The sequence below is a fragment of the Schistocerca serialis genome, chromosome 2 (assembly GCF_023864345.2).
Source record: "Schistocerca serialis cubense isolate TAMUIC-IGC-003099 chromosome 2, iqSchSeri2.2, whole genome shotgun sequence".
Lineage (NCBI taxonomy): Eukaryota > Metazoa > Arthropoda > Insecta > Orthoptera > Acrididae > Schistocerca > Schistocerca serialis.
This window is the reverse complement of record NC_064639.1, coordinates 880,984,532-880,997,587: the sequence shown is the minus strand read 5'-3', so window position 1 is coordinate 880,997,587 and position 13,056 is coordinate 880,984,532.

The following is a 13,056-nucleotide window of genomic DNA, read 5'->3' as shown; positions in this document are numbered from 1 at the left end:
AGCTGGCAACATTTTACTGATATGATTACAACTATAGAGAGGTGCATCGCTGTGGCTAACTTGGGGAATCATTGGACGGTGACAGGACATGGCTTTCGGGAATTGGAGCGTTTACAGAATGTAAGTTGACATCAGTCGGCCAGACAAGACTCAAACAGTTGTACAGTTTGCTACCGTATTACTGATTTCTTAATAAAAACATCAGTTCTCAATATATGGTCCCCAGAAGGAAATGTTCTTTTCCATTTTATGTAGAGCACCACCTAACAAAAATGAGAACCTTATAAAATAAAAATTTCATGTGCTGTTAATTGCCTTACTAGGCCTTTAGAAATCACACTCAGCAATGAACAGTTACTGTCTAAAAACGCTAGTTTTCCAATAAGGCAGAAAATTTACAATGATTTCAAGCGCAAATGAGGCTGAAATAAGTTGTTTTAAGAATTCCAAAATGTGTGTCTTCCAATTTAAATTCTCATAAATACGGACCCCTAAGAATTTTTAAGTTTCCATCCTATTTGTTATTTCTACAGAATGTGTTACACTTATCATCGGTATAGTTCCTCTAGAAGTGCAGTACTGAATATATTGTGTCTTTTTAAAATTTCGGATAAGACCATTTGCAGAAAAACAGTCAATGATACTCTAAAAATCTCGTTGAGCATTTCTTCTGTTTCTGTACATATGCTTGGATTTATTACATCGCTAGTGTCATCTGCAAAAAGAAACAATTCTGCACGTTGTACAATAGGCGGAACATCGTTTTCATGTGTGAGGAACAGTAGTGGATGTAAGAGTGGACCTTGGGAAACACCTTACACGATTTCTTACCATTCAGAACTATGTCTACCGACCTTCTTGGTTGATTAATAAATACAACTTTCTGCTCTCTTTTGTTTTGATACGAGATTATACAGTGATTGACTGTACCATCAATTCCGTAAAACGTCAATTTATCTAGGAGAATAGTGTGATTCACACAGTTAAATCGCTTGGAGAGGTCGCAGAATGTACCAACTGGCGCTATTTTATTATGTAATGCATGTAAAATATGATTGAACGTGGAAATGACATTCTCAGAAAAATAAAAATAAAAATCTTCTGAAACAGGAACTGTGATTTACTAAGGATACTATTGTTGCTAAGGTGATATATTATTCTAGAATACATGATATACCAAATATTTGCACAAAGGAAATTGATGGAGAGGCACAGAGAAGTACAAGCAGAACTGCATATGGCCTTTATAGATATTGAGAAGGCCTATGACAGAGTGCCGAGGCAAGAGACATGGAGATGTCTGAGAAGAAAATGCCTGCCAGATAAATATATCAGGGTGGTAGAAGACATGTATGAAGGAGCAATGGCACAAATCAGGAGCAGTGCAGGTGCAACAAAAGCGTTTCCATGGAGAGTAGACTACATCAGGGATCTGCTCTCAGCCCATATCTCTTTGACCTTGTCATGGATGTACTAGTCAAAGATGTGAAAAAAGAGGCACCTTGGAGCATGATGTTTGCCGATGATGATGTAATCTGTGAACCCACAATGGAGGCACTTCAAGACAAGCTTGAACAATGGAGAAAAGCTCTAGAGGAAAGGGGAATGAGAATATGGGAATTAGCAGGGTGAAAACAGAGCATATGAGTACAAAGGATGCCAAAGATATATTAACCTGCAAGGAGAGCAATAGGCTCTGGTCAAGAAATTTAAATACCTAGGCTCTTACATGCAAACTGATGGAGGACTGTAGGGCTAAATACAGCACAGGATAAATAGTGGATTGATGAACTGGAGGAAACTGAGTGGAGTAATTTGTGATAAGAAGGTTAGCTGCAGAATGAAAGGAAAGCTTTACAAATCTATGATGAGGCCTGCGATGCTGTATAGCGCAGAAACTTGGCCATATACCAAAGCCCAAGAGAAAAAGATGGAAGTGGCATAAATGCGAATGTTAAGGTGGTTGGGTGGGATGACACGAAGGGATAGACTAAGGAATGAGCACATCAGGGGGACAGTGAAAGTGGGGCCCATAGGGAAGAAGATCCAAGAAAGTAGGCTAAGACGGTATGGAAATGTGCAGAGAAGAGGGGAGTACTATGTGGGGAGAAGAGTTGAAGACCTAGATCAAGGAGAAGAGGAAGACCGAAACTGAGATAGAAAGACAAGGTGGCAGGGGACCTATGGGAGAAAGATGGCTCAGAGAAGAAGCACTGGATAGGCATTTATGGAAGATTAGCAAAGCAATGCCGACCCCAGATGACGTGAGAGAAGGCTGAGATGATGATGATGATGATATTGTAAGAATTTTGGAGAATGATGTCAACAGTGAATAAAGTCGTTAATTGCTGACATCTCTCTTATCACTCAACATTAGACTTAAATCTGATAAAAAAGCAACAATTCACATCAGAAGCCCTATTTACCCATTTGACCTGTCTATTTCTAAAAACTTTAGCCACCGTTCCTCCTTCTCTCTGACTTTACATGATCAACACAGAAAAAACTGAACTTCGTTTATTAAATTAACAACCGTTGGCTACAATAGGGCAAGAGTCCTACTTCATTAACCATCAGATCCAACGCATATTGAACAGAACTGTAATACATGTTAATTATGTTCGCGATCACAATCACAAGGCAAAAAAGGTCGCTTCATTGGTTATTAAATTTGCCTTTACCCCAGATTCACGTACTGTATGTCTCTGCAAGTAGTCGAACGCTAGCTGCACGTTTCTCTGTGCCTTGCCAATCCACGCACATTGACATAGGGTAACCGAGCAGCCACTAACGGATATAACTTCCGTCCCCCGCGCTGTCCGCCTCGCTACCAGCCGCAGAATCCATCGCTCGCCTTTCTGCGTGTGTCAGAGCTTAGCGTAGACCTACTGCTGGGGTCGGAGTGCCCTCTGTTGATGACCGCAGTTACCTGCAGACAGCCACGCCACGCTCGTGCTCACTGCTCCGTCCGCAACTTCATTGTCGAGTTCAACTCCCTTTTGTTACCCCTCTAAACACTCAGATATCCATTATGTACACCAGCTGCTTACCATGTGTCTCTGGAAGCAGCCGAAGAACTTAGGCTCGAGCTTGGTCTAGCGAGGTCGGTACTTCGACATGGCTCAATCAATACGTAAAAAATTTAAGTCCCTTTAAGTCCATCTTTATACACATGTTTGCGAGATCTCAGCTGTTTATTACAAAATGTCCAATGAGACCACCAGCAGTGGTCTAAATTTCCCAGTTGTTATTTTATTTGAGCACTTTTGGTGATGATCGAAGGGAACCCTGTATTAAGAAGAAATCTACAGATACCTTTCACTGAATGCTGGCCCCAAATTTTGACTGGACCACAGGCAAGATTTTCCATACATGTCGGTCAGGGAGCTTGAAGTCGGCGTAATGGAGAATGGCGTAATGTAGCGCTGAAACTGGTTGTTCAAATAAAATAACTACTGGGAAATTGAGACCACTGAAAGTGTTCTGATCCAACATTTCATATTAAATTATTTAATATTTGGCGAGGTCCTGGCAGTGTTAACAAAGGATCGAAAACGTATTGAATATACGGTGACGAGGTTCAGAGATGGATTCACAGGTTTGGGTCTGCAAATAAACATTAGAAATATTGGTGCTAGGCGACTTGGGAGAAGTGTAATGGACGTAGGTACAATAAGAAATGTTCACATGTCTGGGTGTGACCGACTGCCATAGAAACAGATGGAGAAGGTAATATCGAAAGAGTGGTGAAAGAGAAACATTTCCATAGACAGCATGTCGATAGTGAAAACCATTATGAAGCGAAGGATCTATGTTCTGAAGTAGTTTCTGGAATGTACTGTCGTCTGAGAGATTCACAATAAAGAATGATAATAAAAAATTGGTAGCAGAGGATCTGAACTGATGGGACTTTATTCATTAATAGTTTTAGTATGTACTAGGTGAACGAGCAAGTGGCAGTCTCTGTGAATTTAAAACAGCGAATGGTTAAGTGTTCCATTATCACGCATGACTTACTGTAATGAGTAGCTTGATGGGTTAATAACCTGGGAAAGCCGAAGCATTACTGACTCGTCCCCTGTGGAACTGCTGATGGCCGTCGCCTGTGGGGAGGGGAGCAGGTTAAATGAGACAAACGCGCGGTCCCCTGGCCGCATCGTCCGTAACGAAATTACGTTGTCTGCACGCTGGAAGCCGCTGTCGGCATTCCAGCCATGCACCCCGCCCCCTCCCCCCCCCTGCCTCCCCCCTGCTCCCCTCCCCCCCCCCCCCCGCCCAGCCGGCAAACCGCCCTGCGCTGACAACGTACTCACCACGGCGTAATAACCTGCGGCCGTCCCTGAGGTCAGAATTATTCATAACGCGCTGCGCCATTCCGACATTGCTCTACGTACTAACACCTTGCGATGTAACTGGTCTTACGTAGCTTGTCTAATGTAAGTTCACCACACATACGTTATCATTCATTATGGTCACTTTGGAGCGACGTAGATGGTGAGGTGCAGGTACGGTACCCGGTGTTCACGTGACCGTCCACCACTGCCGTGACTTAACTGCAGTAAGGACTTGACTTGTCTGCATGTGAGAATTAATTAGTGCGAGATGAGGATACTTGCAACTATCTCCGATGTTATCTTCCATATGAGTCAGTGATAGCCATGTTTACTTTGAAGTCGTAAGGTAACAGGTAAAGTAATCCTGAACTCAAACCCCGAGAGCATATCGTATTTTGATTGACACAAAGCGTCATTCACGAAGTGAAAATACCGAAAGAGTAATGCAATAGCTGTAGTATCATATGAAGATACATGTGAAAGGCTTCTAGTTTACTTTACGAAATGTGACATGAGCTGTATTTTCATTCGATGCGTCGCATGTCACAGCTCTACTTTCGACTTTTCCAGACAGTACTCTTGCACAGTCCATATGTTAGACGACAGAGGTTCTGAGTACATGCAGAGTGATCTTTGGTTCTCAGTTGCACTGACGTTGCCTGTGTAGCATTCTGTGAGAAGTAAGTGACTGAACCAGGAGCTGGTCACACTACTGAAGGGACTGGCTTGCAGAGGAGAGAGATGGTGATACAGAGGATGTTGGATTTTGGAAATTTAATTTGGGATAAATTAATCTGAGAAGCGAAGATCTTCATGTAATGTTCTTGCTGCGCTGGTCACCTGCACGTAATTTATCACATGTTTGCAAAATGGCAAGTTTTACTGGCATTTTTTCTTTGTTGTTTGGGATTAGTTAGATTCATTGTTCTGACTTGATTAAACAAAGTTATCTATTCACGTTGGTTTGTACTAAAAAATTATAGATTTACTACTCCTTCACCATCTCAGTAATTAATCTCTTGGCACAGTATTATTTGCCATAAAAAGTAATTTTTGTGAAGACTAATTGTAATAAAATGTAATTTTTGCAAAGATCACTGTAATTGTCAAGGAACGAGTTTCAGTATTCACAATATGGTTTCTTTAAAACTTGGTTTCTTTTCAGCTATTCACTAAATCTGAAATCAACTACCCTCTCCTCAGGAATTTTATTTTGTGTTATGTGTGAAGCCGCATTGGACTTCACAGAACACGGTGAGTGAAGCATGATCTGCTTAGCGTAGCTGCACACCTTTGTTTTGCACTACGCACGGCTTTCTTACTCATTTAGCTGGTTTCCTGCAGCACTGTATTTTTTATGTTCATCGCTTCGAGCAGTGCCAGTTTTCTGTTGACACAGATAAGCCATGAAAATTTGTTGTATTACCGCCAAGATAATAAGCTCATTCACAGTTATCTGCTGCATTTCAAAATTATTATCAAGTTCAGACTAGTTAAAGTTAGTTTATGCAGACAGTCCCATTCTTACCAGTGCTTTGTTACTTTCGCATATGCATTATTTACTCTTTCGAATTTTATTTAGACAATTGGCATACATGGTATCACAGAGTTGTTGTTGTTGTGGTCTTCAGTCCTGAGACTGGTTTGACGCAGCTCTCCATGCTACTCTATCCTGTGCAAGCTTCTTCATCTCCCAGTACCTACTGCAATCTACATCCTTCTGAATCTGCTTAGCGTATTCATCTCTTAGTCTCCCTCTACGATTTTTACCCTCCACGCTGCCCTCAAATACTACGGGGGTGATCCCTTATGCCTTGATCCCTTGATGCCTCAAAACATGTCCTACCAACCGATCCCATCTTCTAGTCAAGTTGTGCCACAAACTCCTCTTCTCCCCAATGCCATTCATTACCTCATCATTAGCTATATGATCTACCCATCTAATCTTCGGCATTCTTCTATAGCACCACATTTCGAAAGCTTCTATTCTCTTCTTGTCCAAATTAGTTATCGTCCATATTTCACTTCCATACATGGCTACGCTCCATACAAATACTTTCAGAAACGACTTCTTGACACTTAAATATATACTCGATGTTTACAAATTTCTCTTCTTGAGAAACGCTTTCCTTGCCATTGCCAATCTACATTTTATATCCTCTCTACTTCAACCATTATCAGTTATTTTGGTCCCCATACAGCAAAACTCCTTTACTACTTTAAGTGTCTCATTTCCAACTCTAATTCTCTCAGCATCACCCGACTTAATTCGACTACATTCCATTATCCTCGTTTTGCTTTTGTTGATGTTCATCTTATACCATCCTTTCATGACACTGTCCATTCCATTCAATTGCTCTTCCAAGTCCTTTGCTGTCTCTGACAGAATTACAATGTCATCGGCGAACCTCAAAGTTTTTATTTCTTCTCCATGGATTTTAATACCTACTCCGAATTTTTCTTTTGTTTCCTTCACTGCTTGCTCAATATACAGATCAGGCCCCTCGACTCCTATAACTGCCATCAGTTTCCGTACAAATTGTAAATAGCCTTTCGCTCCTTGTATTTTACCCCTGCCACCTTCAGAATTTGAAAGCGAGTATTCCAGTCAACATTGTCAAAACCTTTCTCTAAGTCTACAAATGCTAGAAACGTAGGTTTGCCTTTCCTTAATCAGGCTTCTAATATAAGTCGTAGGGTCAGTATTGCCTCACGTGTTCCAATATTTCTACGGAATCCAAACTGATCTTCCCCGAGGTCGGCTTCTACCAGTTTTTCCATTCGTCTGTAAAGAATTCGCGTTAGTATTTTGCATCCGTGACTTATTAAACTGATTGTTCGGCAATTTTCACATCTGTCAAAACCCGCTTTCTTTGGGATTGGAATTATTACATTCTTCTTTAAGTCTGAGGGTATTTCCCCTGTCTCATACATCTTGCTCACCAGATGGTAGAGTTTTGTCAGGACTGGCTCTCCCAAGGCCGTCAGCATTTCTAAAGGAATGTTGTCTACTCCTGGGGCCTTGTTTCGACTCAGGTCTTTCAGTGCTCTGTCAAACTCTTCACGTAGTATCGTATCTCCCATTTCATCTTCATCTACATCCTCTTCCATTTCCATAATATTGTCCTCAAGTACATCGCCCTTGTATAAACCCACTATATACTCCTTCCACCTTTCTGCTTTCCCTTCTTTGCTTAGAACAGGGTTTCCATCTGAGCTCTTGATATTCATACAAGTGATTTTCTTTTCTCCAAAGATCTCTTTAATTTTCCAATAGGTAGTATCTATCTTACCCCTAGTGAGATAAGCCTCTACAGCCATAGATTTGTCCTCTAGCCATCCCTGCTTAGCCATTTTGCATCCCTGCTGAGCCATTTTGCACTTCCTGTCGATCTCATTTTTGAGACGTTTGTATTCCTTTTTGCCTGCTTCATTTACTGCATTTTTATATTTTCTCCTTTCATCAATTAAAATCAATATTTCTTCTGCTACCCAAGGATTTCTACTAGCCCTCGTCTTTTTACCTACTAGATCCTCTGCTGCCTTCAATACTTCATCTCTCAAAGCTACCCATTCTTCTTCTACTGTATTTCTTTCCCCCATTCCTGTCAATTGTTCCCTTATGCTCTCCCTGAAACTCTGTATAACCTCTAGTTCAGTATGTTTTATAAGAACATTGTGGCTCTTTATTCTTTCAAAATTCATTTAGTAATTTTATGTAGCATTTTATTGTGTTAGTTTTGTGTGTCGAAAATGCCAGTCGTGTATTGTGACGTCTCATATTGTAGCATTGTTCACTGCACTGCATAAGACAGAATTTACAGGACAGTCTTGTTAACAGACAGTCTTACATTTTCTTAGTATTTTGGTAAATGTCTGTTCCAATACCGTTACCCAATTGCATATAGTTTTGGTTACTCATATAATCAGATAACGTTTTTATAATTAAACCACCTGCATTCTTCAGCTGTAGAACACATACACGAAGTTTAAGGTAGGAAACCAGTCCAGTTCAGTTTTAGTTCAGAACACCACACAACAAAACATTTCTATTGTTCAAACGTTACACATGGTGCAATAAGTGCGAAGTGTAGTTTGTTGACAGCCACCATTCACATTTCGAAAAAGATATTTTCATTAATGACTGTAGAACACTGAACAGAAACTACTACTACTATCCACTCTTTACTTATGCACAGAAAGCAGCGCTCTTTGCAGACACAGAAGTAGTTTACCTACACCCTTGTCAGTTATGGACACTGGTAGACTGAAATCATTGTGCATTCCTAAATACCTGGTATAATGTATCTTATTTGCCACCTAAAAAACACACTCAAAATCACACTAATGGGGTCCTCGAAGCATGCAAAACATACGCAATAATGATCTGGAATATGTGGCGTTTTTATTTGTGTCGGCTCGATGGTGATGGTTGTCCCAGACTGGTCGACATGGAACAGCGTCCGTCGAACTCGACGACTGCTATCTGTAACTGTTAAAAACGCACTGCTCGCTTGGTTGATTAGTTTCAGACACTATCTCCCTTTGTCTGATTTCAGCGTATGGATGGACCAGCACGCCGGAATGTGTAAGCAGCCCTCGTTTGAAATTGAAGCACTAGTGTTCGAAGTCTGTCGGTTTCTTTACTTCGAAGCCACAGCGACTGCACTACTCGGTACCGCAGCAACTTCCTTGATCTGAAACAATTAACCAAATACGCTTCGCGTGTTCGCGACAGGCTGATAAGCTTACGCGGACTTGATAACTGTAGTTCTCATGCCCGGTTTGCGAATGAGTGTTAAAACGCAGATATCTTGAGCATCGGAGAATATATTGAATTATAAATTCCATACTCAAGCCGATGCCACATCACAGTTTTGCGAGGATGTTGATTTATTAATTAATATAGCGTCGTCAAGGCATCGCTACGGTCTTAATTCAACAACTAATACGACGTAATTCTAGAGATAAAATACTCTTCTGCCAACGTACAGAAAGTGTCTTATTTCGGTGTGAATTTGCTGTTCACTATTAAAAAATCACTAAACCACCTTTAACTTCTGCGTTCTCTCAAGAAATAGTTAATTTCACAATTGCACAGTAAATTTCCATTAAATGACGTAGCCGACATCAAGGTTATATTGGAGTTTATTGAATTTCGTAATTATTTAAACCTGCACTGAAAACAGACCGATGTGTCATTCAGGGTCTTGAATCTATATGCATCAGCGATTCTTACACTGACTACAGCTTCCGACAACACGGCGTACTGTAAGTTCTTCGTGATCGCGTGTAGCTGTTTCCTACTCATGGCTAATAATTGAGTTCATGTCGGTGGTTGGTGTCCTTTGATGTTCGTGACAGTCACATATCACGATGGCTAAGTCCCAGCGTTAATCAAGTATCACAGGATTTACGTTTCTTTCGCGTATAATAACTGCTCCGATTTCTAGCTAAACCGTATATGTTATTTTACTTCAGTTCGAAATTCTGCCTAGTACGTCTAGTCGATACTGGAAAACTTTTAAAACTTCAGATCGGTTTGAAACAATCTGGCAGAGTTCAATAGGCTTACTACTATTGCGACTCCTGCAAGTCAGACTGAATTAACATCTCCATTGCGGTGTTACATTGCAGTCTCAGCGAACTTATAGCTGTGTGCGGCTACAACTCTCTTCTTGGATAAATGTTATCTGTGATCTATTTATGGTCTGGGCTATAACCTTCGTAAAGAATATATTTTGAATTATTTATTTAAAGTTTCAAGCTTCGTACCATCCGATAGTCTTTCATTTAGTCCCTTCTTTATGAAAAACGTTATTAGTTACACAGTATTCCTGTTAGTCAAACTTGGAATAGTGTTAATTTTGTGCCGGACGAAGTGGCCGTGCGGTTAAAGGCGCTGCAGTCTGGAACCGCAAGACCGCTACGGTCGCAGGTTCGAATCCTGCCTCGGGCATGGATGTTTGTGATGTCCTTAGGTTAGTTAGGTTTAACTAGTTCTAAGTTCTAGGGGACTGATGACCACAGCAGTTGAGTCCCATAGTGCTCAGAGCCATTTTCACCATTTTGTTAATTTTGTTGTCAGTAGCTCCCGTCAATGTCAGGATAACTAATTTTGCTACTTCTTTTGCCCCCAGAGGGCTTTCATTAGGGGTTCCATATTTCGGGTGTTAGAAATAAGAGAAATGGCCAAACATACACAGCTGTATCACAAGTCACCACACAAGGTGTCCACTCAACCGGGAACTCAGTGGCGCTTGCTACACGTTACAGTGGTGTGTGCTATAAACGACATCAAGGACGTGTGGCCAGAGGCGGGCTCCTCTGAATGGGCATTCCACACCAGTGGATCGCAAAGGTTTACGTGGGCGCCCTGGAGAGACAGCGACCGCTGTTCCCAAGCCAGTTGTATCGTCGAGAGACACAAGCTAATTCAAGAGGCACTATTGACTTGCAGACATACTGATATGGACACCTGGTGCATCGCGAAGGCGTTATGATTACGACAGGGAGGGGGGGGGGGGGGAGGGTGATGTACTCGCTATCTGATATAATGTAAAGGTGAGGGGCAACGGTTCATTCTAATAAAGTTGGGGGTATTAGAAGAAAGTCTTTCAATAGAAGGTAGAGCACCAGCGAATTATGGGCCGATTTTACCAGGTATTAATTAAGCATGCATGCATACTACATCATGTTTGTTGAACAGAATATCGCAGAGATGTAGGGAGGCTTCCAGCGTTTACCATCTAACCTACTCCAAAGCGTTCAGTTGTAGTTTGTTCTGTCTACTATACGAAATAACACAGAACTCACTATTAGTAGCGGTAATCTTATAGCAAGTAACATAGAAACTCGTTCGGTACCTGACCAGTGTAGCTTAAAGTCTAATTACTTCTGTTGATGACCATCGGTGGACGACAGTTTCCTACAACTGTCGTGATTGAGTGATGCCTGTACGTACTCCATAGTTTGCCTAAGTCGACAGGCTGGAACAGTAGCCGTCAAACTTGTTTGCTCCAGAGCCAATACGAGCGCTGTGGAGCGGCACCTCGGGTCGCGTATGTATCGATCTTATTATTAATTGATAACAAACATGAATTAGTGTGTCATGAGCATTATGACACGACGAACTCTTACAAATTGGTCACTTCAAGGATAGCTCCGTGCCATACACCTTGTAGCATGGTTACAATTGACGCCAAACCATCGCTACTTTCGATTTCAATGATGGCCTCGTAAGTTTACACTGCCCCCCTTTCTTACACCATGCATCCACTGTTCTCTGTTTTAGATTGCCATATTGCAGCAGTTGTCAGCGACGACCCCAAAGTGTGGCACGTGGCACTTTAATTGTCTGACGAATTGTTGTTTCGTTGTCTCTGTGAGCCGATGAATAACTTATTAATAGCGGTAAATGAATTTATATTTAAATCCGTTACATTCATCCGTCGTAACTTTGTTCCACTTCTCTACATTATTTGAAAATAAAAACAAAGTAGGACTTACCCATCAGAACAGACATTTACAGTGACTGAGTGCTAGGGAAAGTTGAAACCAACACTAATTTTAATACTGATGCAAATTTACATCGTCATTCAGGTTAAAGGAGTTTTAGACGTAGTATTTTTCTATATTTAATGCTCTGAGTGACTTTAGACCTGCCAAAAGCAAATCAGGTGTTAAGAAGTAAACACAAAATGTTGGATCAGTAATGTCGGTTTATTTCGAAACAACAAGATACTTCTATCGACCTGTTATTGTTGAATTTCAGTTACTGTCATCAGAAGCTCTTTTCTCAGCCAACGAAATTAAAGCAGTTAGAGTGGTAACAAGCCTAAGAGGTTTAGGAAGGTTACAAGACAGCTATAATACGAACTATAAATGACATTGGTAATAAAAGTGTTATTTTTATGGGAAATCATGCACCTAGGTGACACACCAGCCATTTAAAATAAAAGTAGCAAGTGGTGCTAAGATAACTGACTGGTGAAGTGTTACCCTCATGGAATGTACGCAGTGTGAAACAAGATCAAAAATGCTTACTAAATGTTCTGAATTTTATGTTTCTTTTGCTCACTGCATTGTATTACACTATCCATAATTAACTTAACTTTCCTTTTACAAATAAATACCGCACTTGACGATGGTCATCTTTGTAATGTGCGTTCACAGATCCATATCACTTCCGTGTCATCGTAGCAAGTAGTCCGTACGAGTCGAGAATGCTCGTGATTTTTCGGTACTTCAAGTCAAGCATTGAGCCATCCAACCCCTCCCCCACCTCTCCCATTCTCTAACCCTGCCAATTAAAATGAAGCACATCATTAAATATTACTGTGTCTGTGAGACTTTTTGTCAGTTACTGAGCAGGGACACTACTCTCATCGAAGCTCTTAACATTAGTTGAAATCGTGGGTTCGGCGGTTTACTGCTGGATGATATTGTTATAAAATGAGGCTGAGAACTGTACAAATACAATGACGGAAAATATCGCAGCACCATGAAGGAGACATGCGTAATAAACGAAAGTTGGTAGACGTGTTTCTGCATCTCGAAGATGATGACTATTGAAATTTCGCGCCATTCGCATGAAAGTGTGCTAGTAGCATCACTATGAGGATGTGAATCAGGTTCGCTGTGAATACAAGCTGTAACGGTCGTGAGACTTAGTTACCACTGAGATTGAACGTGGGGAGTCGATGTTAGTCAAGAATGCCTT